The sequence below is a fragment of the Mesoplodon bidens genome (assembly GCF_964165515.1).
Source record: "Mesoplodon bidens genome assembly, chromosome: 2".
NCBI lineage: Eukaryota > Metazoa > Chordata > Mammalia > Artiodactyla > Ziphiidae > Mesoplodon > Mesoplodon bidens.
The window spans coordinates 51,968,146-51,993,444 of NC_138177.1; the positions used below are offsets into that span (position 1 = coordinate 51,968,146).

The 25,299-nt window shown below is 51.8% G+C and overlaps 1 protein-coding gene across 1 annotated transcript in view; it reads right to left on the reverse strand.

Annotated features, from left to right (window-relative positions):
* Positions 1 to 23,431, reverse strand: part of PLXNA2 (plexin A2) — a 219,390-nt gene extending 195,959 nt beyond the window's left edge. The window contains exon 1 of the mRNA XM_081224648.1: positions 22,714 to 23,431. The gene's annotated coding sequence lies outside the window, so the exon portion shown is untranslated. The remainder of the gene's footprint in view (positions 1 to 22,713) is intronic.
* Positions 23,432 to 25,299: the final 1,868 nt, after the last annotated feature.

Consider the following 25,299-nt stretch of genomic DNA (forward strand, 5'->3'; position numbering starts at 1 on the left):
TGAGTGGCTTTTGTTCTTAGGCAGAATTGGGGAAGAAATTTGGGGCCCTTGGGCAAGTCCAGTCTCATCCCCCTTTTCTGGTAGGATGGGATAATTACAGCACCAACCCCTCGAGTTGTCATCAGAGTAAATGAGATAACACGGGGAAACCTCTTAGCATGGGAGCTGGCACTCAGTGAATGCTTAACTTACGGAGTTATTATTATCACTGAAGCCTCCCCAGGAGACTGCACTTCAGGAATCCCGCCAGACCTCCTGACTTCTCTTTTTGCTCGTATTCTTCCTTTCCATGGGAATGAACACTGTGGGCAGACCTTTGATCCCCTCCCTGGCCCAGTGAAGGGGCACAAACTGGGAAGCATGAGTCAGAGGAAGGGGGATAGATCCAAGGTGATCGTCTCTAGCACGCTACTGCACGAGTCCCAACACAGCCTCTCTGCAGCCTGCAGGGAGCCCGGCGGAGGTCCAGGATCCTGAGAGTTGAAGTATGAATGGCAAATTTGGCCTGGTGGCTAGAAGGCATGGAGTCATGGGGCAGGAGGAAGAGTGAGGGACGCGGGGAGCCCCGGATTCAAGTCCTGCCTGTGTCACCCATGAGCTGTATAGCTTTAGAGCGGTCTAGCATCAACCTGAGCCTATTTCTTGATCTTAAAATAAAGGATGTTTGAATTAACCAGCTCTTAAGATTTCTTCATTCAGACAAAATGATACCTTGAGACTTTGCCTGCTTCAGCTTCTAGAGTCTATGACTGCAATGGCAGCTGAGGTTCTTTTGTCCTACTGGGTAAGGCTGGTTAAGTTCAGAGTTCTCAACAGACCAATAATTGGGCTATTTTCCTCTCACCCCTCCATCAGCATCTACCCCGGGACAGACTGCTCCTGGTGACCAGCCACGCAGATTCATTCCGTGGCACTCAAAGATCACCCACTTGGGAGCAGTAGGCACTAGTGCATCAGGGTCAAGAGGAGACATGGTCTCTTGCAGTGCAGGGGTGGCAGGGGAGGCTTGCATTCCGCCTTGGAATTCACAAAGACAACTGACTTCAACAGCGAGTTGAGAGCCCCTGTCTTTCCAGGCCAAGGCTGATGCTATCACGAAGCTCTTCCAAAGCGGGGCCCAGCTGGCAAGGATCAAGCCTCCTGTCTGAATTTAGAGTAAGGGGGAAGGGCACCCACCTCTGTACCTCTGACGAGAGGCCATGTGGTGTAATGGTTAGACTCATGAACTCTGAACTTAGATGCTTGGATTCAGAGGCAATAATAGCTGTGTAAACTTGGTCAAGGTACTTAGCCATTCTCTGATGCTATCTCACTATTTATATATAATGAGATTAGCACTAGCATCTACCTCATAGGATTATTATGATGAAGTCATTTAATACATATAAAGCACTTAGAACAATGCCTGGCCTGTTATAAGTGTTCAAGATACATTAGCCTTTATTAGTAATAATTTATTTCTCAATATTCCCAGCTCTTGATCTCCATCCATTCCATGGTCGGTCTTAGAATGACTTTGGTAGAAGCCAGTGAACACATACCTATGACTTTGTAGACCTAGCATTTCCTCCTAACCCCAATTTGCTGCTAGTGTCAACCTCAGGGGTTTTCTCAACGATGCCTCCTTCCTGTCCCTTCTCCTCTCTCCGTCTAGTTCATGAAGTCACTGTGTCACATGCATTCTCAAGAGCCAAACTTGCCAAGTGGCTGTCCTCCTACCAGTTTCCCTCTCCCCCACCCCAAGTCTCAAACCAGGACGTGCTGCCCCGGGATGCTTGCCCTATCAGCGAAGCACGCAAAGCATTCCTGATGCCAAGGAGAGGCCACGCTTTCCTCTTTGGGAAGCAAGTTTCACTAAATATTTTATTTGGAGGGCCTGGTGACACCATCTCCCCGATCAGGATTCAGGGGGCAGGTGTTGGTGACAGCTCGTGAAGGCATCTAATACCTTCCTGATCAGCTGCTGCAGGCATCAGGGGCAGAGCAGGGAAGAAACGACAATTAGGCATTTCCAGCTCTGCTCAGTGCGGGAGTCTTTCCTTCCTGTGACCCGCTCTGTTGCCTTTCTTAGGAGATCTGGGGGGAATATGCCTCTACGCTTACTTGGCCTCCCTTATTGCAAACGGAAGGAGGAGGAGGTAGGAAGAGGAGTGAGGATCAGGATACAATTTTGCTAAGCTGAGTAAAAGTTCATGATGGGAGAGCTCCCGCTCTTGGACCCATCTGTAGCTCCTCCATCATCAGTATCCTCCATCATTCTATCATCACTGTCACCATCATTATCACCACCACCTGCACTGTCATCACCAGCACCATCTTGCCTGTGACAGTTTTCATAACAGTAAAACATGCCTATTAATACAACTGCACCTACTAGGTGGCTCACATAGCCAGGATCCATATGGTAAGTATGAGAATGAAGGCTGTGTACCATTTACAATAGCCAAGACATGGAAGCAACCCAAGTGTCCATCAACAGATGAATGGATAAAGAAGATGTGGTACATATATACAATGGAATATTACTCAGCCATAAAGAAGAATGAAATATTGCCACTTGCAGCAATGTGGGTGGACCTAGGGAATATCACACTAAGTGAAGTAAGTCAGACAGAGAAAGACAAATAGTACATGATATCACTTATATGTGGAATCTAAAAAATAAATCAATCCATATACAAAACAGAAACATACTCACAGACATAGAAAACATATTTATGGTTACTAAAGGGAAAAGGGAGGGGAAGAAGGACAAATTAGGAGTATGGGATTAACAGATACACACTACTAATATATATAAAATAGGATTTACTGTAAAACACAGGGGACAATATTCAATATCTTGTAATAACCTATGATGGAAAGGAATCTGGAAAAGTATATATATATATATATATATATATATATATATATATATATATATATATAACTGAATCTCTTTGCTGTACACCTGAAACTAACACGATATTGTAAATCAACTATACTTCAGTAAAACAAACAAACAAAAAATGAGGGCTGTGAAGTCAGAGGAGTTACCGCCTGTTCCTGGGCTTCACCTCAACCTCTTCCCTCTCCCAGGGCAGGGAAAGGTCCATCTTCTCCCCCAGCTCTCCCTTCTAATTAGTGGCACCTTTAAAGCAGGAATTCAAGGCCAGCGCTGAAGCAGACTGCAAAATTACTCCAGTCCACTTCTTTTTTTTTTTTTAAATGAAGAAACTGAGGCCCATGGAAAGAAAACAGATTGTCCAAGGTGACCCAACATGACTCGGGGACAGGCTTGTGACCAAAGGTCCATTGCTTCCTCTGCTGTAGGCGAAAGAGTCCAGGGAGTTAGTTATGTTCTGCTGCCCTGTTTTGGGGAAAGAAGGTGCCTTTTGATCATGGCGGCCCCCTGATGGGCAGAAGTGAGCCTGGCACTGGGCCTGGACAGGGAGGTGGTGTGCAGGGCAGACTCAAGGATGCACAGATTAAGGGGCAGGGGAGTGAAAGGGACACCAGAATGGCTCCCTTCTGTGTTGGGGGGATGACCTCCTCCAGGCCAGGCAGGTCCAGGCAGTTGTCACACACAAGAATGGCACCTATACTGTGACTTGGGGGCTAAGATGTCCTGTACCGTATGCCTTTGGGTTGTAGACAACCCCATAGACAGGTGAGATGTTATCCAAGCACAGGCAGCTTCTTTTTCTCAAAGACTTAGAAATGAAGCAGAAGGGACTAGAGTGAGATATCCTATCTAGAGAGGATCCCCGGGGCATCCTGCCAAGGAGATTATGGAATTTTCTGACACTGAATTTTCCTTACAGCTGTTGAGGAATATATTTACTGAGAGGCAGGGGATTGGTCCCAATGACCCAAGGAGGCTGCCTTTGGTATAGGATGTCTGTGAGGATAAAATGTCTAAATGCACAGTGCTGGGGCCTCGGCTCATCCCCTGTGGATGGAACGATCTTGAAGGACCCGTCCTAGTGTCATTTCTGGGGTTGTACATGCAAACATTCCAAGTGTCACTCTGTCGAACAGCGACCTCAGAGGTAGTCCAGGCACGCTGGGTAGCACAAGGTGAGAGCCAGGGCAAGCGCAGAGGCCGCGGGTAACACCGACAGCTGGAAGGCCTCAATTAGAGTGAAAGGAGTTATCTGGTATTTAAATAATTATTAGATGGAAGGAGTAATCATGGGTTTGAGCTGATTTTTTCCCCCACTGTCACCCTGATGGCATCTATAATATATTATTCAAATGCCCATGATGCTCACTGAGAAGAGACCACAAGAGAGGGGGGAGATTGGGAGAGAGAAGTGGTGGTGGGGAGGGAGGGGCTGGGAGAGAGGCTCATTTAATCTCCATGTGACAGGGCTGCAGGAGGTACGATTAGTCTTTCTTATTTCAGCTGTCACTCAGGCACAGACACCAAGATTGTTATTAGCGTATTTTATGCTCGCGATTTAAAGGGAAAAGGGGAGGGTGGGTGGGCAGAAGGAGAATTTCCTACAGAAAATAACGGGACCAAAGGAACAATTTAGATGTCACTGCTATCCCAGCTGCGTGTGTTTCATTAATCGAATGTCATTTTTTTCCCCAGACTCCGTGCTGTTATGTGAAGCTAAGTGGCTATACCTCGCCCCAGAGCGAGAGAGAAGGGAGGTGAGGGGCAACAGAGGAGGAAAACGGGCCTCTGCCTACATGGCCTCTTGGCATCTTTTCTGAGAAAGTGAAATAGACAATACGATGCTCCCCGCCCCTCCCACATCCCCCCGCGGTATGTCCAGGCAACTTTTGGTAACAACATCTATACAGTCATTTCCCTCACTATGAGAAGGGAGATCCCCTGCTTGTCCTTCCATGCAATTTTTTTTCCCACAGGTGGGTAAATCAGATCCAATCTCCAATAACCAAGGACTAAGTGAAGGGAATTTGGGGAGGCCCTAACATTGATCAGAAGTAAGGGAAGAACCCATATTCCAGGCGGTGAGAGGGCTGCTGACCGAGCCGCTGTGTGTGGCTTTCTGCTCAGGCAGACGGTGGGAGCAAGGCCCTTGCATCCACGTGAGTGCATGACAGAGATGGGGTCTCTGCATCTCAGATGGCACGGTGGGCAAGGCAGGGGGCAGGGGAAGTCAGAGGTTGGGTCCTGGCACGAAAGGCAGGATCACAGGTGTACCCCTGCTCTCATGCACCCTCCAAATTCATATGTTGAAGTCTTAAGCCTCGCAACCTCAGCGCATGGCTGTATTTGGAGACAGGGTCTTTATAGAGGTAATTAAATTAATATGAGATAATTAGGGTGGGCCCTAATCCAAATGTACCAGTGTCTTTATAAAAAGGGGACATTTGGACACGGAGACAGATAGGTATGGAGGGAAGACGTGTGAAGAGACACAAGGAGAAGACGGCCATCTGCAAGCCAAGGAGAGAGGCCTGGGACAGACCCTTCCCTCACAACCAGGAGAAGGAACCACACCTGGACTTCTGGCCTCCAGACTGTGAGGCAATTAACTCCTGGTGTTTAAGCCACCCAGTTGGTGGTACTTAGTGACAGCAACTCTAGCAAACTAGTGTAGCTGGGAGGAGTGATGCAGTCCATCATCTTGGCTTGGGAATTGTTCCTTGAAAGAAACGGGTGTTTGCGGCGAGGGGTTGGGTAGAAGCCATCACACAGCCAACGGACTTCGAGATGTAGATCTCTCAACATCTCTGTGAGAACCGAAGGCAGCAAAACATGCTTCCCCTTTCACCCAGCTAAACACAGTGGCCCCGAGAATGCACTTGTTCTGCCTCTCCCAGCTCTGGCCCCGGTGGGATTAGAGCTGGCATTTGCCAGCCTCTCACCTCTCGTGCTTGGCCTGCAGAGAGTTCCTATCCATTTTGCCTCCCTGCCCCCTCTTCCTCCTGCCCAGAAGAGTCCATGTGTCACCTGCCAGACCCCAAGGACATCGGGGACATTTTGTGACTCCCAGGGAGCCATCGCCCTCCATTCCCACCCCAGCTCCTTCCCTGGCCTGTCCAGGGACCACTGCCTCTTCACATCAGGGAGGGTTTTCCGGTGGCTTATTTTCCCCCAGGTCTCCCAGTGGGCTCTGCTCAAGCCCTGGAAACCACACCAGCTCTCCCAGGGCCTTAGCAAAACATCCAGTGTTTGTCCTCTCCTCTCACAGGCTATAAAAGTTTGGAGTTGTCTCCCTGAATTATGAAGGGTTCCAAAGACAGGCGCTTATTTGAAGGGTTGCAGCGGGGAGGGGCTGGGCTCCTTTCTGGGGTGCTGGCTGGGTTGGCTTGGCCGAGTCAAAACAAGATTCATTACCCTGGGGCCGGGAGCAGGGAGATACACCGCCTGACCCTGCAGACCTGCCCCATATGTCACGGGCCTGTCAGAAATCTCCCAGAATTCCCTTTATTATCTAAAGGTCGCCACCCGGGCAGCGCGGAGAGGGCCCATGGTATAAACTAAACTACAAGAGCAATCAATTTCAAGCAGCTGCCGGCCCGCCACCCCTCCCCCCTCCTCCTTCCGTGGGCTCTGCCCTCTTCAACCCCCTCTAGGGGATGGTGCAGCCCGGCCTTGCCATGACTACCTCACCCCTGGGGCAGAAAGAATTTCTGCGACTTAGCAGGGCTCTGAGGCTCCAAGCTGTGGGCACTGGGGGCGCACCTGCCCTCTGCACTATGGGGCCCCTAGAAAGGTCACCCCGCTGGTCCCCTGACTCTAGCCAGACCATACGCATACCATCCTCGTGATGGGGTTGCTCTGCTGGTAGGCATTATAGGATTAAAGGACAGGAAGGGGAGTTTTCAGGCTCCTTCCAAAGTCTGGCAAAGGAATAAAAGTGGGGATCTAGCTTTGCTAAATCAAGTCCAAATTTATGTTAGAAGACCTCATACCAGAAGGGTCATGAATAGCATAATGATAGCCATTTCCATTTGTGTGCCATGACAAAAATAATAAAGAGGAGCAGCTCTCATTATTATTAATTATTAACCACCTGCTCTATGGCACACTGCTAGATTCTTTGCATATGCAACGGGTAATTTTGTGATTATTCCGCAAGATGGGTATTATTCTCCCCATTTCACAGATGAAACAATGGAATCTCAGGGAGGTTGAGTAACTAGCAGCATTCTGCTAGGAAGCAGAACTTTCTGACACCCATGCTTTCCCCACTCTTCCACAATCACCTAGATATTTAGAATTTATTTTTCAACAAAACCCTCTTGTCCCTGATCTGGGAAGAGTCATGAGAACGTTAAGTAAGACTTGGCAAGTACTTTACTTTAAAGGTCAAGACTTGAGGCTCCCATTTTATTTTGGTAAAGAAGCAGGGCTGAGGGTGGAGGTGGCCAGGGCTGAGTTATCCATTACAAGGTGGAGTCCATGGGTGTTTTGTGGCAAGAGGTTTGCTGGCTGGCAGTCACCTTTCAGGGAAATTCCACATGATCTTTCCGAGGAGCCTGGAAGTATCTCTCCTGCCTTCTCACCCATGCTTACTGTGCAAGGAAGAGCTAAGGACTCTGAGATAGAAATGGGGCAGGAGAGCAGGAAACAGGGTAGAAAGTACCCAAGTAAGGGGTTAAATAAATTACAGTTACTCCAAATAACGGCATATTATGCTGTCATTAACTGCAATGTTTTCAAAGAATAGTGACACGGCTCCAATTCTCACCAGTAGGGGGGAAGGGGGAGGAAGAAAAAGAGAGGGGGGAGTAAAAAAAACAAAGCCGTAGACATTTATCCCAGCTCTCAGGCTGTGGAATGGCCCTAAATGCCACTTACTTTCCAGGAAGCTGCCCTATCTTTCTCCTCTTGAAGAAGAATTTTAACAGCCCCCAGGAGTCCCCAGGTGAGAGCACTTCCTGTTTCTCTTGCAGACCCTCATGCTTCCTGCCCCATGGCAGCCACTGAAAGGCTCTAGGGACAAGGGGCACTCCCCATTGCTGCTGCCTTGTCCTTGCGTCAGGGAAAGCAGCCATTAGCGCCAGATCAAGGTGCATTTTTTAATGCTGTCTGTTTCCAGAAGCTGGGATTCCCCAAAGTTCAAAAGAGTGGTCCTCTTTACCAGCAAGCCTGGTGCTACCTCCCTGAAAATGTGCATGTAAGACAGTCACAGTCACCATCCAGGTCTTCCACTGTGATGGACTCCAGTGAAGGCCATTGGCAGCTAAGATTCAGCCACAGATTTCCTGCAAGGTGTGCCTTGTGCTGCTTCATTTCTTGTGTGTCAGAGGACTAACTTTGACTAACTTTGCCAGGCATAGGGCCAAAGTATGGTATCCACCTAGAAAACACCTTCCTTGGCTCCCTGGTGTTGCCCAGACAGACTCAGGACTGCCAAGTGCCCAAGTTCAAGTCCTCCCAAGCTGGCTCTTCTGTCTTTCTCTGGCCTCCCTTCCTACTTCTTCCCGGGTGACTCCACTCCTAACAAACTGGTTCATTTGCCAAGTCCCCGAAACACCTCACACAGTTTTATCTCTGTGGTCCCCTCTCCCTGGAATGCCCATCTCCACTTTCTTCTTTGCCTGTCTAAACCCTGTCCATTCTTCAAAACCTCAGGAAGCCTCTAAGCCCTCCCTGTCCCCAACCCCTGTCTTTCCTCCAAAGTCAAAAATTGCTGTTTCTAGCACACATTGCATGGTAGTGTAGGCTCTCTTTTTCGTGTGACTATCTATCTTCCCATTGCAGTAGAGGCCCTTTGAGGGCATCTTTGGCATCCTGTACAGGGGTAGCATGATGCCTTTTACTCAGTACTGCACTCGGTCTGAATCATGGAGAGCAGGGGAGAGGGAAGGGGGGATGCTCATATGTTTTTCTCACCTGCTAGGCTGCTCTAAGCCATGGCTGAACTAATACACTTGGCTCAATGATTTGTCATAACTGATCGTTGGGAGGTGGTGAAGGGAGTGAACCATTTGGGAAGGATCCTGGCTGTTGTTCTTCACCTTGAGCCCACTGGGCGAAGAGCAAATGTCATTGGCTAGGTGGATAAGGTGGGGAGAAGGATGGAGAAGAGTGGGAAGATGCCAGCTCTCCTTTGAAGAATGCCCCATGCAGACAGGGTTGGTGCAGGAAATGTCTTGGCAAGAAGCCGTGAAGCATACCCTCTCATCGATCACGTGAAAAGCACGTAATCATAAATGGTCAACTGACAACATAAAGTGATCAAGAGCAGAGTGGGTGGGGTGAGATCCCTCCAGGAAGGTTTCGGAGCAGGGCTGTCCTATGAGGAGGTCAAACTCACCGTGACACATGTTGCCGGGCAGCGGATGCAGAGGAAAGGCTATGGGCTTTGGAGGTAGACCTGGGCCCAAGTCTTGCTCTACCAGTTACTAGTTCCCTGACCTTGAACATGTTATTTAACCTTTCGGAGTCTTAGTTTCCTCAACTGTAAAAGGCCACCACACAGGGTTGTGGTGAGAATCGATGAGAAAAGAGATGTGAAAGTGTTTTGTCAACTCCACAGTTTTGAATAAACACCAGTTACTCTTATTTCTGTTTTTGGAGAAACACTGTACAAGGGCATCATCTCCTTGGCAACAGTGTCTGCCCTGGATGGTGGCGACAACAAGTGAGGCTCTGTTTCAGCCAGGTGACGGGGTGGTTCTTGTGCGTGGAGCTTGGGGACCCAGCTCCCAGCTCCCCAGACTCAGGCTTCTGGGGAGAAACTGGGTGCTGCTGGTCCCGAGCAGCCATTCCTCCAGTCCCCGGGGCCCCATGCTACCCAGGGCACACCCCCTCCTCTCAGGGCCCTGAGAGTGATTTAAGGCCACTTCTGCCACTCTGGGTGATTTATCCAGGTGCCCCTGGCAGGAAAGAGGAAGGAAAGGAGAAGAGAGAAAAGCTGGCCCATAGGGCGAGGAGACGCTGAGAACTGTTCGTACGGGCTGAGCTCCACATTTTGGGGGGCTCTTCGTCTGGGTTTGCTCAGCACGTCAGATGAAATTCCTTTCCGGTATCTTCCTTGCCTCTCCTTCTTTCTGGGGCTTTTCTTTTTTTTTAATTAATTAATTAATTTTTTGGTTGCGTTGGGTCTTCATTGCTGCACGTGGGCTTTCTCTAGTTGCGGCGAGCGGGGGCTACTCTTCGTTGTGGTGCGCGGGCTTCTCATTGTGGTGGCTTCTCTTGTTGTGGAGCACGGGCTGTAGGCGCGTGGGCTTCAGTAGTTGTGGCACATGGGCTCAGTAGTTGTGGCTCATGGGCTCTAGAGCGCAGGCTCAGTAGCTGTGGTGCACGGGCTTAGTTGCTCCGTGGCACGTGGGATCTTCCCAGACCAGGGATTGAACCCGTGTTCCCTGCACTGGCAGGCAGATTCTTAACCACTACACCACCACGGAACTCTCTTTCTGGGGCTTTTCAGAATCAATAGCCTGCCTTCGAATAAAAAGTTGTAACTCCTTTTTATGAGGAAGCTTCTTAAGCAGGCTGTGTCCCCACCCTGTACCTTCCCACCTTCAGTTTCTATTATTTTTCTCTCTTTGTCTGAGACTCTGAGCTTTTGCAGAGAAGATCCTGAGCTGTCAAGCAGCCTCTCTTAAGTAACAGGCGCATTCACACTCGCACACACTCAACGGAGCAAGGGAACTGCGGGTGGCGCTTGTTAAGAGAGACACGTGGAGACTTTGGGGAGGCTGGCACTCTGGGCAGAGGTGTGTCCACTTATGGGGCTTGTCTGTGCCAAAATGCACGTGCATCAGCCTGAAGGACCCTTAGCACCTGGGTGAGCAGGGAGGCAAGAAAAGACTTTTCAGGCCCTTGCGGCTTTACTGGGGGAGAAGCGGAGGGCACAATTATCGGGGAGGCTGACCCCAGGAGAAGAATGTGCTGGTGGGGGAGAGGGGGAGACGCAGGCCGAGGGGGAGCGTGCGGCCACCTGGGTAGGAGATGAGAGACTTTTCGAGTGAGGATCTGGCCCCCGATGATGAATGGGGTGTGAGAGAGGAGCCTGGAAAAGGGTAAACAGCCAGGAGGGAAGCAGGAGGCTGGGAGGCGGGAGGAGAAAGAATGTTGAGGTCAAAGAGCAAAGAAAATGCTCCTGGAGTGATTGATTCAAGATCCAACTTGCTGCCCAGCCTGGCGGGAGCACAAGTGCTCAGAGACATGCTCAGCCCGGCCTGGCCTCCCCTCCCATGGCTCCACCCAGGTACAAGCAAGTCTGCTTCCCCCAGACCCCTGTCACGCCCTCTGGGAAGTCTTTTTGATGTTTTGTCCTGAGTCTCCAAGGGACCCCGCTGCAGTATAAACTAGCATTTGTGCAGCGATTACAGTTGACTAAGAATTTCATGTATGTTATCCCATTAATGTACCCCATATGCAAGCCTGTGAGGGAGAGAACAGGGTCAGCATCACCACTTCACCGGTGAGACTTAGGTAGACCTGAGGTGAAATATTTTGGAGAAGGTACCTGATGTGGAAGTGGGCCTTGGACCTGGGGCTCCTGGAGTTACACCTGTCTCCTTGCTGCCCTGCTGGCTGGAGTCCAAGTGATATCACCGAGGACAGACCCCTGACTCCAGAGATCAGCCTCCCTGCAGGCAGGCCAGGCTCTGGCCATACCTGGGATATGCCGTCCCCACTCTTTTGGATTGGGGGTGCAGCGCAAGGAGCTCAACTCAGGCTTGAGTTCTTGGGGACACCCTGCGAGAGAGGAAAAAGACTGGCTGGGGGTTTGTGGCCCTCCACCAAATGCCACTTGGCTCCTGCCCAGCCCTGGGGAGGAGCTGAGGACTGGAGATGCCCCAAGGGCTGGCGTGGGTGGTGGCAGATGGAAAGAAATCAGAAGCAGGGCTTTGTAGGGGGAGAGGCTGGGGTACCAAAATCCCCTCCCCACCCAACCTGCTCTTATCAGTGGCACAGAAAACTATTTGCCGACTCCCCTTCTGAAGACCTTGCTTCCACAATCCCTGCAGCCTGGCCTGAGACCGTAGGCAGCTCCTACCTGCCTCTGACTTGCTTTCCCCCATCTTCTCCCAGCTCTCTACCCTGGCTCTGCGGCGCTCTGATTCCCAACCCTGGCAGATCACTGATTAATTTAGGGCTGTTTAATAGCCCTTCTATTTCGATGAAACAAGCTGTCTCGTTTTCTTTATTTTTAACACCGACTTTTTGTTGCTCTGCTAAGCATCTCGCTGCCATTTAAATTTCTCTGTCTCCAACCAAGCTGATAATAGACTGGAGTGAGCAGCTGCTTCCGTCCTGTTTATGACAATGATTAGAAGTTAGAGCTTTGCAGGCAGAGAGCTGACCAAGTCTCAGCACACGCGGGTCTGCGCCCTGCTTGTAGACTGAGTGCTCATTTTAACACGATTAGAACAATTCTGGCTCCAGGGGAGGCCAGGGCTTATCCCAGCCCAGCCTTCCTGGCACCCCGCTCTGAGGGGAGTCATGGGGATGAAGGTGTGAGAACGAGCTCTGTTTACTGTGGAATTTAGGCCTGCAGCTGCGGGTCCTTCTCACGGACCTGACACTCATCCTCACTTCTCAAAAGAGCCTTTTCCTCCACTGAATTCACTGAGCCGCAAACAGAAAGACTCAAGGGTAGAGGACTGGGACGTGGGTGGGGACCTCAGCCATCCCTCTTATACCTTCCTGCTCCACACAGGAAACCCTTCTTGAGACCTGGTCATCATCTTCCAATCTCTGCTTGAATTCCCCAAATGATGTAGAGCCCATTCCCTCCCTAGACGGCCCCTTCTGGGTTGCATGGCCCTGGTTAATCTCTCTCTCCTGTGTTCCTGCAACACTTAACTTGCATGACCATTATTTGTGTGTATCCCCTTTCTCCCTTGCCACACCGGAAGCTCTCAAGAGCCACGCCAGCCACTTGCCTCCCTCCCATAATACTCGCCACATAGTAGATATTCAATAAACATTTGTTCAAAGTAAATCATGTTATGCCAACTCCAATCTCCTTGCAAGTAATGTACAGTACGTTTCTTCTGCCTGGGCAGGCTCCTGGTGAAGTGGCCTGTTTGTCTCTACCTGGACAAGTGTTCTGCCTCTTCCTGTCCTCAGGCCACAAATGGCCCTCAGGAGCCAGGGCCCTGCTATTTCCTCCAGGCCTGGAGTGACTACACAGCTGGCGGAAACCTTGGCCGAGGCTGGGGGCTTGTGGTAGAAGCCAATCAGGTGGCCTGGACCAGGTTCCTCTGGATCCCAATTCCGCCTCGCATCTCCTCTGGGTCAGCCGCGGCTGCCTGAGAAAGCTCGCAGGTGCGTGGTAGACAAACCCTGGCCGGCCCAGGCTCCCACCTCCCGCTCTGGCAGCCTCCCAGCCAGCACAGTCTGCAGGCGGCTGCTCGGGTCATTGTCTCACCCTCTTCAAGTTGTGAATGCAGAGCCTATAGAGACCGCCACACAAGCAGTACCCATGCTGCCTCTGGGGAGGGAGGGGTGGCTGGGCTTTGCCAGGGCCATTGACTCTGAAAATAGCAAGGCCTGCGGTGGATGGAGGAAAGCTGGCTGGAGCTACTTAAGGGAGGGGGGCCTTTCTACTCACTGCCCAGTGCCACAGAGAGGGATCGGGGTGTCCTAGGGCCGGCGGACTGGCAGAGCAGGGGAGAGGTCACTTCTCGGGGACTCCCGCTCAAACCCAAGGGAGAGCACAGGGTCGGGGAATGAGAGAATGGAAAGAGAAGGTGGCTACATGGGCAGGTGGAGAGAGTGTGCTGGGCCAGGCCGGGGCAAACAGACCTCCTCACGGGTGGACACCGTGACTGGCCACTCACTGTGTGACGCAGGGAAATCCACTCTCCCAGGCTGGACTTGGCTGCTGCATCTATGATGTGGGCCTGGGTAAAGCTGTTATCAAATCCTCAGAAACATTTCTCAAGTATTCTACATGTAACACCCGTTCTTTTGTAATTCAAACTGTTTTCTTCATAATATTCTAGAAAAGAAACTCAAGGCATCTTGTCACACTCCTTTTCCACCGCTGGCTCTTGCAGTGCTGTCGAAGGCACAGGGCTCCCCTCCTCTCATAGCCCCCTTCCCACGCTCTGTGCGTCCAACAAGGGACAAGGCTCTGTGCTGCAGCAGGGAGGGCCCGGGGGCGTTTCTTGGGCTAGCACAAGATAGCTGATGCTTCTCCCCAGACATCTTGCTATGTTCTGCCCAGGGGTCAGCGCTGGCCAAGGATCTAATCCCTGAGCTCCAGGGTCCAGCTTGGGCTCTGGCCCCAGCTCCTGCTGATGCTTTTCATGCTGTGTCCATCCCATTGATATCCATACTCCTAGGAGCTCTCTCTGTAGAGAGATGTAAGCTGTTTGCAGGCAGGCAGCTAGGGGCCCGTGAGCTCCGCCCCTTGCCCTGCCATGGGAGGCTGACTCCCAGAAAAATGCCAGCTTACCAGTTCTGTGACAATATCATTCATCTCTCCTCTTAGACTTGAAGGCATCAAAGCCCCAAGGGTAGCAAATTCAGAATTCAAACTCCAGCCCCACTGGTTAGTGCTAACCCCACACCATGCATGTGGCCCCAGTGCCAGGATCACCATTTGTTCTCCTCTCTGTTTCCAGTCTTCACTGAATCTTTAGCCCTTCATCTATTTTTACATATCAAAACCTTTAGCACACAGATTTTCTTTAAATAAAAATCTTATTTTTTCTCAGAAAATTCCAAACAAATTCAGACACACAGAGAGAGAGAGAGAGAGGAGAAAAACATCCATAGCTTGGCTGTATTCCTGCTCTAAATTTTAGAATAATTTTACACATTTGCAACAATTGTCATTTTTCCAAATGCCCAAACACTATCTTCCCATGCCCGGCTTCAGAAACAAAGGCAACTGAGGGTGCCCGGGGAGTCACGGAAAGCATTCATTCCCACTGTACAGATGAAGAAACTGAGGTGCTGGGTGCGGGGCAGGCAGCAGTTCTCCCTGAGTGTCTTGTGGCTCCCTCTTATCTCCCTCCCGGACCCGGGAGCAAATGGAGGATGAGCACTGGTCAACAGGTGAGAAAGCTTTTAGGAAGAGGGAAGAGCTACAAGTGTGAAGGAAGACCCTTTGCTCCCACGCATTAGGACCTTAACCCGACACCAGACTCTTCCTGACCATCTGTTCTGACCCCTCTTGGTTGGACTAAGCCTCCTGCGGGAGGGTGCCGGGCGTGACTTCCCAGCTTCACAAGTGGCTCAGATGGTTTTCTCTAAGTCTCTCACAGCTGGGTTCTTGGGCCCAGAACCTGAAGGGCTTCACACCCCGGGGGCCACTCGGAGGGGGGCATTAGACTTGAATTTTGTTAATTTCCGGATAAACCTCAGGGGGTGTTTGCCTAGCAGAAACCCTAGTGGTGTCGGTTTTAATTTCACAGAGAATCAAGGGACTTGCCAGCAAGGTCTGGGCCGCTGAAGTGAGGCTAAAGGGCTAGTCTTGTCAGGGGACTGACCGCCTCTCTCCTGAAAAACATCACCACCCACCAGCGTGGAGCGGGGACCCAGACCTGGTAGCGCTGGCTGACCCAGAAGGCTCTCAGGTCTGGGCACAGGGGAGGAGCCTTGTCCTCCTGTCTGGCTTTGGCCAGGGCTCCCGCTGAGAACACCCAAGTTCAGAGAACAGGCTCTTCTCCCTCAGGTATGTTTGTAGCTCAGGAGAAAAAAATGGGAAGCTGGGGGAGCAATCTGGGGAGGTGGGAGGTCAGAGGCCAACGTAATATTTACCCAGCCCAGCTGAGGCCTTTCGCTTTCATGAAGCAGGAAACCACTTCAAAGCGGCAACATCCCCTCTTGTCCCTTCTGTCTGCCCGCTGGTCCTCCTGCCTCTACAGGGCAGGCAGGGCTTTCTCACCCACCTCTTCCTCTCCTCCTTAACTTTCCCACCCTCCAGCCCTTAAAGGGAGGAGTCCTCTGCCCTGCTTCCTGCTCAGAGAAGTGCCATGACCTGTCCATATTTGCAGAGCAATTATGACACCTGGGTTCCCTGACATTCTGAGCCATTTTGTCCCTGGATTTCTTTTGTCTACTCTAAGAGTCAGTCATCTACCACTTGGGGACGTGGGGAAGGCACTGGGGTTACAGTTCCTCAGCTAAAGCCCTCATTCCACCACCAGAACAGAAAGCAGAAACTGAGGCTAGGAAAAGGCCCTGGAGACTAGACTCTAGTGGTTCTTTACATTTGCGGGGGGGCGGGGCGCGGATCACAAACTCCTTCTCTTCAGAAATACACACACACACACACACACACACACACACTCATATTTCTTAAAAAGCACAGACTTTCAAAGGTTTCAAAGGCCTCTTAAAGCCCAAGCATGCACCCTGGTCCTGTCCACCCCAGTGCCAGGTCTCCCCCGCCCCAAATTTAATTTGGGGTGGCTCGTGGAGGGCGTTCTCCTGCTCAGCCATGGTGAGGAGGAAAATCCGAATATTTTTTTCCCTCTCAGGTTTGTTCCCTTTAACGGGTTCCTTCAGATAAATGTGGTGCTCTAACGGCAGGATTCCAGACACTTCAATGTGAATACAGATGAGTAATAACAACGTTTCCTGATGAAGCACAGTGGCGTCCATGCGGCCAGCTCCCGGGGAGCGGAAAGGGATGCAATTTACATAGAATACACGGTGAAAACCCCTTGGGAGGGTGCTACATGGAGATCTTGCTCTAGGATGTTGACTAATAGAAAACAACTCCAGTGGTGTCATTTTGAAATCCACGGAGGAGGAGGAGGAAAAAAAATAGGGGTAGTTCTGAGAGGGTGAGGAATGGGAGAGCGTTAGACAGTCATTCTTGACAGGGAACTATGAAGTTCTCAGACACCCGAGCCTCTCTCCTGGAAACCTACACCTTCCATTGACTAGAGCAGAAGCTTCCAGGAGCTCCACTTCCTCTGACACCCCCGACATATTGTTAACTCCATTCTGCCTTATATTAAACTTCTGTGAGGGTACATGGCTTACGTAATTCTCCCTCCCCCCAGGATGTTCTTAAGAGTCTTAAAGGTAGGATCTGTTACCTTTTCATCTTGGTACCAAGTGTTACACATTCCTAGCACTGCATAAGTGATGGATTTCTACTTGATTAAACCCAAATGGATTGCAATTCCTGCTTTCAGTACAAGGGCAACAATTCATATATGAAGATTAAACTCGGAGGAGTTGTTCAGCTGCTCTATACCTCTTTTTTCAATCCCTCCATAGCCAAACAAGAAACTAAGGTGGGAAGGGAGGCTTGTACATACAAAAATACAAAAAGTTTAACTCCCCAGACAGCGCAGAGAAGCAGTGGAGGTGCCTTAGTCAGGGCCTCCATCTTCACGCTCAAAGCTTCAGAGAGAACTTGTGCTGGGGGGTCACAGAGGAGAAGGGTTCATTCATCGGCTACTCACTCTGAGCCCCAGGATTCCTCCGCCTCTTCCTTCTCAAAGACAAGTTGAACTTTGCAAGGGCACCTCCACTTTATCTCTCACACCGAAAGTAATTTTAGCCAAGGAAAAGCAGGATTAGACTTTCATAACGTGATACATTTATCTTGTTTTTCTTTTTTCTTTGCTCTCTCCTCCCTCCCCTCCCGCTTTGACCCCAGGTAAATGTGAGCCAAAGGGAAGCCAAGATTAAATATCAGAGGATGGTATCAGATCTGAAGAGATGCTTCTTTCTGGCCCACTGCCTATCCCCAAGCTTCAATATTTTTCCCTACCCCTGTTAGACAGTTATTATCTCCTCAGATGAGAAAAGCCTCTGGATTCTGTTCTCTCCATATTGTCCTCTGCTGAAATGAAAGGGGGAATTATAATTCAGAGAAAGGCTCCCACAGAGAGTATGAAGACAAAGATTAAATCAGTGATACAGCGTTGACATGCGTTCAGTTCCTGAAAGGTCTCTTTTAAAAAGTCTCCTCAGGAGCAGTTTTGCCACCACCTGAGAGTGTTTTGAAAATTCGCATTTAGGGAGCTGGGAGAAGGGAAGGCCTGTGAAGGCACCTTGGGGTTGTGCCAAAACTTCTACTGCTGATAAAGAAAGGCAGAGCCCCCTGGTGGGCCAGGACTTCTTGAGAATGCCTGCCCCCTCCTGTCTCCCACCCAGGGATGCATCCTGCCTGCCATGCAGCCTCTCCCTGAGCTGCTCACCATGCTGGACCCCAACTCCTAATGCTGCAGGCGCCTTTCCCGCTCCCCTGCAACCAGACGGGCCCAGAGGTCCCACCGGAGAAAGGACCCTACCAGTTGTGGTCTCTGCGTAGTGACAGCTGGGAGTTTCTAATATATCTTAACTATTTTTTTCTTCTTAAAAAAAAAAAAAAAAAAAAAAAACCAAATAAGCACAAAAGCCACTGTTTAGGGCCAAGCCTGGTTTTCACGAGTCCCCTCTAGTGGAGATAACCTGCTACTTCAGCTTCCCAATTCAGCCCAGAGGAGCCTCCCCTTAGGGCCTGGGAAGACCCAGAAGAGCCCCCCAGGCCTGGACTGTTCCTTCCCACTTGCTTCCCACGTCTGTTCTCAGCTCTTCTCGCCCCATTCACACTGTCAGTCTTTCCGTCTTTATCTTCCTTTTCTGTCTCCTTGCCTCTCTCTGCCTAATCTGTGACTGTTTCTACATCTTGACTTGGGTCTTGCCACGTGTGCCTCGCTCCTGTACCTTGGTCCGCATCTCTGGTCCGTCTGCTGGGTTTTTTTTTTTTCCCCCCGAAGTTCAGGGCTCCAGGTCTGTGGAGCTGGAAATGCTTTGACAAGGCCTTGGAGAAAATGGCCTATCTCAGAGGGCCAAGGCAGGGACCCTCGCGGAAATCAGGCATTCCCGGAGGAAGGGGAACTTTGGCCAAAAGCCCCTCCTCGCCTCCATCCCCCAAGCAAACTTGGGCCTCGTGCGGTGATGTGTAGGTTTGAAGCAGTCTATCAGCTGAGCTCAGAGCTCTGGCTCTGGAGTCCTGTGTGAGCCCAGCTCAGCCCGTCCATCCACTTTCCTCACTATCCTGCCTGTCTCCCAGTGGGACATGCATGCTGTCAGGCAAACAACTGGCAAAGCCTGGGTGAAGGGACAGCTGGCAGGGTTTGGGAGGAGGATGCCAGCGCCAGGGGAGAGGGAGAGAAAAGGGGGAGTGGGGGCCAGGACTGAGCTGGGGGCCGAAGGGGAGAGGGGAGACACGGCGAATGTCCTGTGTCAGGGAGAGGTGGGCATGGGGATCACCCGCTGCTCCTCTGGGTTTCTGAGCGTATCCTTCCACGCAAGCAGGAGACAGGGCCAGGCCAGGGCAGGGGTTAATGGTTAACCAACTGTGGGAGCAGCAGCCTGTGCACTGCTGGGGCCTTTTCTTTCCTCCCTCCCCCGTCCCTTCCTCCTCTCCCTTTACACTTGCCCTGTAGGGACACTGCTCCCCAACAAAGAACTTTCTCGCCTCTATTTCTGCCCTTGAATCCCAGATGGAACAGTAGAGATTCCATATGCCCAAAGCCCAGGAACAGGGCCCCGGAGAGCCTGGGGGCTAAGGCAGGGAGAAAGGGGGTGTCCTGTTCTTACCATCCATCCCTCCTGGTCCTTAGGACCAGCTGTTTGACCCCCCCGGGAAGAACTGCCTTTCTCTGTCTCCACAGGGCTCACCTTTAGAAACGACCAGACAAGAAGGGGACACACCCCCAGCCCTCATTTACTCTAATCAGGCATGAAATCTTTGTAACTAAGTGAAAAACACTGTTTCCCATAAGGGAATCAGTTCCATTCACTATTGTTGGAACAGAGCATCTGTGAAGGGGAGAAATATTCACTTATAATGAATTGATAACAGACTGGTCCTGGGTGAGGGTGGCAGTGCTGGGGGGAGGGGTGTGTGCACAAGCTGTAAAACTACAGCACCTCAAAGCCTGCTTCTGCCACTTTCCCTGTGGACAATCCTGACTTATCCGTAGTTAACAGACTGTAGTAACACAATGCTCCGGTCTCTTTATGATCAGAACGGGAGTGGGGTGGGGGCTTGGCTTGGAGTTCCTCGCCTCTCGCTGTGCCATGATGGACAGAGTATACTGGGCCCCAGTCTGCGTGTGTGGAGACAGCTGTGTGGCAATGCAGGGAGACAGCTGAGGGGGGGGGTCGCTGCTGGAGATGGAAATCGTCTCCCCCCCGCCCCCCCGGCACCAAACCCCTTATCTTGGAGAGGCAGCCATAGCAAAGGAGGCAGGATAGAGACTATAAAACCCCCAAACAGTGACAACTCCAGAGCCATAAATATTTCATGGTACCTGAACTGGTGAGTTTAGGCTGCTTCCAGCTGCTGCCTTGTATATTTAACTGTGTCACTGGTTTCCCATCCTGCTTGTGTGTTTCCTTGTAACATGCCCATGAAATAAAGATGAACAAAACCACCAGAAGTATTTGGAAATGGGAAAGGGGCCTGGTAGAGAAGTAGCTGTTCTTCGAAGGGTTTCTCTTTAACCTCATGTTAAGCACAGACTCCACTACAACAGATGGTGAACTTTTACATCCATCACACCTGCAGCTTTTGATGGTCAAAAGGTCGGAGAGGGAATGTTCTCTGGTGCTTTGGGGACAGGGGTAGCTATTCAGGGCAGCTCTGAAAGCAGGGCCACCAACCTTGTAATGACATGGTTGCTTTGGGTTGATGGACATGGGACACTACCATTTACTCATTTAGACTGGGGCTGAAAGGCCAACCAGCTGCCCTCTGTCCTGCTCCAGGCTATGAGGGACCCAGGTCCTGGTCCTTACATCCTGTCAAAGAGAAGGGCCAAGTGGAAACCCCTTGCCAGACTCGTGGTCCTGGTCAGAGGGGACCTTCCTGCGCTCCACCGCCGCACATCCTGCTGTTCTTCAGCAGCATATCCACTGCACAGCGCTCCAAATGTCATTTCCATTTAACTGCTTTGCAAGCCAATTTGCCCCATCCTAATGCAATTTGTTGAGGACAGTGAGGGAGCGGAGAGGGCAGTCTGCATTGCCCTTCCTTTATCAGCGGGTCCCTGAAGAGGGTTGGCTAGAGGGCTGAGGGGAACCACTCTTTCAGGTAATGCTGGCAGTGAGGGCAGTTTCCGGGATGAGGAAGGGTTGGGCGTAAGCGGAGATGCCAGGTGGAAGAAGGGAAAAGCAAAACAACCTCACTAGGGTATCTTGACAGATTGCTCTCAGTTTTCCTGGTTCCCTACCTTCCCACCTGACCCCACCCCCACCCCCAGGCCAAGGAGGGGAGATCATAGGTAATTAGTTCAAAAGGTGCTAGATGAGGGGAGGGGGAAATTAATGAATTCTTCTCTCTTCTTGCCAGGGGGTCAGAGGAGAGAGGGCTGCTGTGTTCTGGGGTGTCTGCACAAAAGTTGTGCATTTCAGTTAGGAATAGCTGAATTCCTCCAACCAGAGCTATCTCTTCCCCGGGCTCTGACGCTCTGTTGAAGGCCCCAGAATCCAAAGCCTGCCCAGAGGGAAGAGTGAAGTTTCAAGGTCTGGGAAAGAAGCCCAGAAAGACAGGAGCCTGCTATTGTGTGGGGACTGGTGTGCGGGGCAACTGAATCTGACTCCCAGCTCCCAGGACGTCCAGCTCTGCCCAGCCCAGATACTCATCTTGATCTGATGCTTATGAACCCCGTCCACTGTGCTCATGGATAGAAGGAAGGGGATGAATGGCTCCCCAAATTTCTGTAGGTTCCTCCAAGCTACTGGGTCCGCAAGCCACTGCCTCAAGCTGGTCCTGTCTTATATCCCTTGTATAGCCACTACCAGAATTGCCACTGTTACCCTAGGATCTTAGAACCCTATAGGAGACCTGATCATATTTCCATTGCCCACTTCATGGGGCTCTCATTTCTAGAGACAACTGACTTTGAACCCCAACTCTTTTACTTCCACCTCCCCCATTATCTCTATCCCTCCGAGCTGAGTTTGAGTAGGTAGCTCCTTCTAGGGCAAAGGTCATGCCAAACAGGTGGACATTCGTCAGGGACCTGGGATGGCAGTTTCTGGATGACTTTCTCTCTTTGGCCATCAAGACCATGATTAACATATTTACAGAGACTACCTGTGGGATGGATAAAAAGGGCTAGAATTTTCTAAAATCCCTACATCACTTATGGGTTGGGGCAACAAGAAGCCCAAGAAAGAAAATATTCGAAAATGGCTTATAAGGAGCCTCTCGGACCCTGGATAAGCTCGTCCTTCAACCCCCAACCCTCTCCTGAGGCTCAGACCAGGGGATGGTGCTTATGGGTGCTTCACCACGAGGGCGCACAGAAGGGGGCATGGGGCACTTATCCCATTCGGTGCCTTGGTGTCGTTCCCTGAGCCTCTGGAAGCCGCACATATGAGGCATTCCCCTTTGATTCCCAAGTCCCCTGCTCCGAAGGAACAGCCAGCGGCCTCCAGGGACACCGGCACCAGGGTGAACGTCCCCAAATTGAGCGCCGGCCACAGTGGCCCAGGCCCTCCTGCCGGTGCAGTGCCTCGGAGGCCCGCTTTGGGCTGCAGCTCTCGGGACAGTTCCGCTGCCCCCGCGCTCCCCGAGCCTCAGCTTGCAGGCAGGTGCGCGGTGGAAGCGCGCCGTGGAGCGCCGCCCGCCAAGCAGCCCAGCGGGGAAGCGGGGCGCCGGCGGGGAAGCCTGGGCTGGAGGCGGCGGCACGGAGTCAGCCGGCACACGCGCGCGCGCCGCGCTCCGGCCCGCGAAAGTGGCCGACCCCGCGCGGGGACTCGCCGGCCGCAGCCGAGCCCAGGCGTTCGGGGCCAGGACGCCGCGGAGGAGGGCGCGGGGGGAGCCGCGGCGGGGCGAGCGCGCTTCGGGGGACAGGGCGGAGGGCGCCGCTTACCCAGCTCGGAGACGTCGGTCTGTCCTTCCGTCCCCGATCCGGCCGCTTCGGCCGCCGGCTGCCGAGGCCGGCGCGCTGCCCCTCTCGCTGCCAGCAGCTCGCGATCACGGGGACGACCAAATCCACATGGAGTCCAAATTCATTAAAATCCACGTCAAGCCCCCAGCCACTTATCTGTATTCCTGAAGTGGCCCCTCGGTCTCCTGTCCGCGCGCCGCTCCGTCCTCCGCCGCCCCGTAACAGCCCTGCCGGGCTCTGACGCCGGCTCGCTGGGGGAACCGGGAGGCGCCGAGGGGGCGTGGGGTGGGTGGCTGGCGGTGTCTCTCCTTGGGAAGCGGCAGAGCCCCGGCTGTCTTCAGATTTTTCCAGCGCGACTTTCCGGGCTCCTCTGACATCAGCAATCGCGGCGCTTCCTTCCCTTCTTGCTCCCGGGTTCATTCACAGTCCCATTTCCTCCGGGAACCTGGCTCTCCAGATCTATTTCGAGGTTCGCTTCGCTCGCTCCGGCGTCCGCGCTCCCCACCGCTCCCGAGCTCGCGGGGTCTCTCTCTGGATCGCCTGCCCTCTCGGCTGAAAAATTCCCAGCAACTGCGCTCAGCCGCCCTCCCGCTCCAGTCTGGCGCGGACGCTCCGCCCGGCAGCTCCGGCTCCCGCGGTGGTGGCGGCGGCGGAGCCCTGAGAGCCGGCCTCCCTATATTACCATGCAGCTCATTATCATAGAGGCCGCGCGCGTTAACCCCCTCCCTGCCGGCCGCGCCCGCCCGGGCTGGGGCCGCGCCTGCCACTGGCACCGCGCGCCGCAGCCAACCCCCTGCCCCCTCCCCCGCCCGCCCGGTCTTCCTCCTCCGCCAGCTGTCAACAAAGGAGAATCAGGTTGGGCATAGGGAGGCCGCCCCGCTGCCTCCCTGTGCGCGGCTCAGCCCGGACCCACCCGCCACCTTAAGTGGCAAAGGGGGCAACGCAAATCCTGCTGGGGCCTGGGGATTGGGGTGGAGGCCTGGAGAGCCCGGCCGGCTGAACCCCCGGTGCGGGGAGCTCAGGACGCCGGCAGAGTGGGAGAGGTCAGTGGGGACGTGGGCTCCCCTCCCTGAGCATCACCTGTCACCGCGCACATCCTGCATCTCTCTCTCTTCGTCTTTAATCTGAGGAGTGAGTGGGGAGGAACCGGCCTTGGCTGATGAGGTTAAGAAGGGGCTCTCAGAATTTGCCCAAGCAAATTTCCTCTGCTTGTGAATCTCAAAAAGCCAACAGGCTGTCAAATGAGGTTTGAAGTTGTTGTTATTAATTATAATTTTTATAATACGAAGATGAGCCTTGTTCTGAGTCGCAAGCTTCCATCTCTGTTAGGGATCCTGGGCATCAGGCAAGCGGGGGAGGTGGGGACCAGTGGGGAGCTTTCTATATCCAGATCTAGGGGGCCTATCTGGCAGGGGAATCAGAGAGGCGGCGGTAAAAAACTTATTTTAATAACCTAAGGTGAGAGGTGCCTGGATTCCGGATGGCAATGCCTCGGTGTCTTTATGACCAGTGCTTCCATGTCCTATAGAATCTCAGTATCCCCGTAGCCTCTGGACGCGGCTTTGAGAAACAAGCCTGCAAGCTAGATCCCAGCGAGTTCGCAGGATCTGCGCAGTCCCTGCTCCCGATTAGAGCACAGGCGAGTTTACTCAAAACGTCGAAGTATTCTGATGAGCTCCCTCTACTGCCCTCTCGTGGCCACAGTCCTCAGTGGTATAAATAGAAAAAAAAAAAAAAACCACTCCGGAAACCCTAAAGGGAGTCGCAGGGAATTCTCAGAGCAGGAGGGGCCTTAAAAAAAAAGGGGGGGGGGAATAAATGTAGACTCACCGGTTGTCTTGCGCAATCACCCATTCAATACAGTATTGGGGGGAAATGTAAGATTTACTTCAGTCACAGAAATTAGCTAATTCTTCAAAAGTTCCTTCCTCGTTGTTAATTAGCTGACATTTGTCTTACTGTGACTTTCACTGGTTATTCCTTGTTGTGCCCTGTGCAGCCACAAAGAATCTAAGCTGTCTTTCCTGATCTATACCTACTCTTTTCTTTGAACTTCTTTAGCATTTATCGTTGGCACCCCTCCAGGCAATTATCAAAAGTTACCCTATACTATTATTTATTTCTGTTTATAAGTTGATCTTGTCTCCTCATCCAGACAGTCTTGTCTACCATCCTATCTTTGGTTAGACCGAATATAAACCACAATTTATTAAGGCATATAATTTGAAGAAGATGCTAGAAGATTTTGGAACATTTCTCTTATTTGTTTGATACATGGAGCATTGGTCTGGTCAGCTCCACCCAGGACAGGCAGTGGTAGGGCTGGAAATACCTAACCGATAAAGCTTGAAGCTGAAAATTAGGACCTTCTGGTTCTCAATCAAGTGCTACGTGACCCTGGAAGAGGTTACATCTCTTCCCTTTGCCACAATTTAATCATATCTTGGGACTATTTTAATACAATACAATTTAAGTAATTTTCTAATACTACCTCCCTACATGTGGTCCAGAAATCAACCCTAGAATGAAGAGCAAGGAAGGTAAAATTAAACAGACTCCTCTACTGAC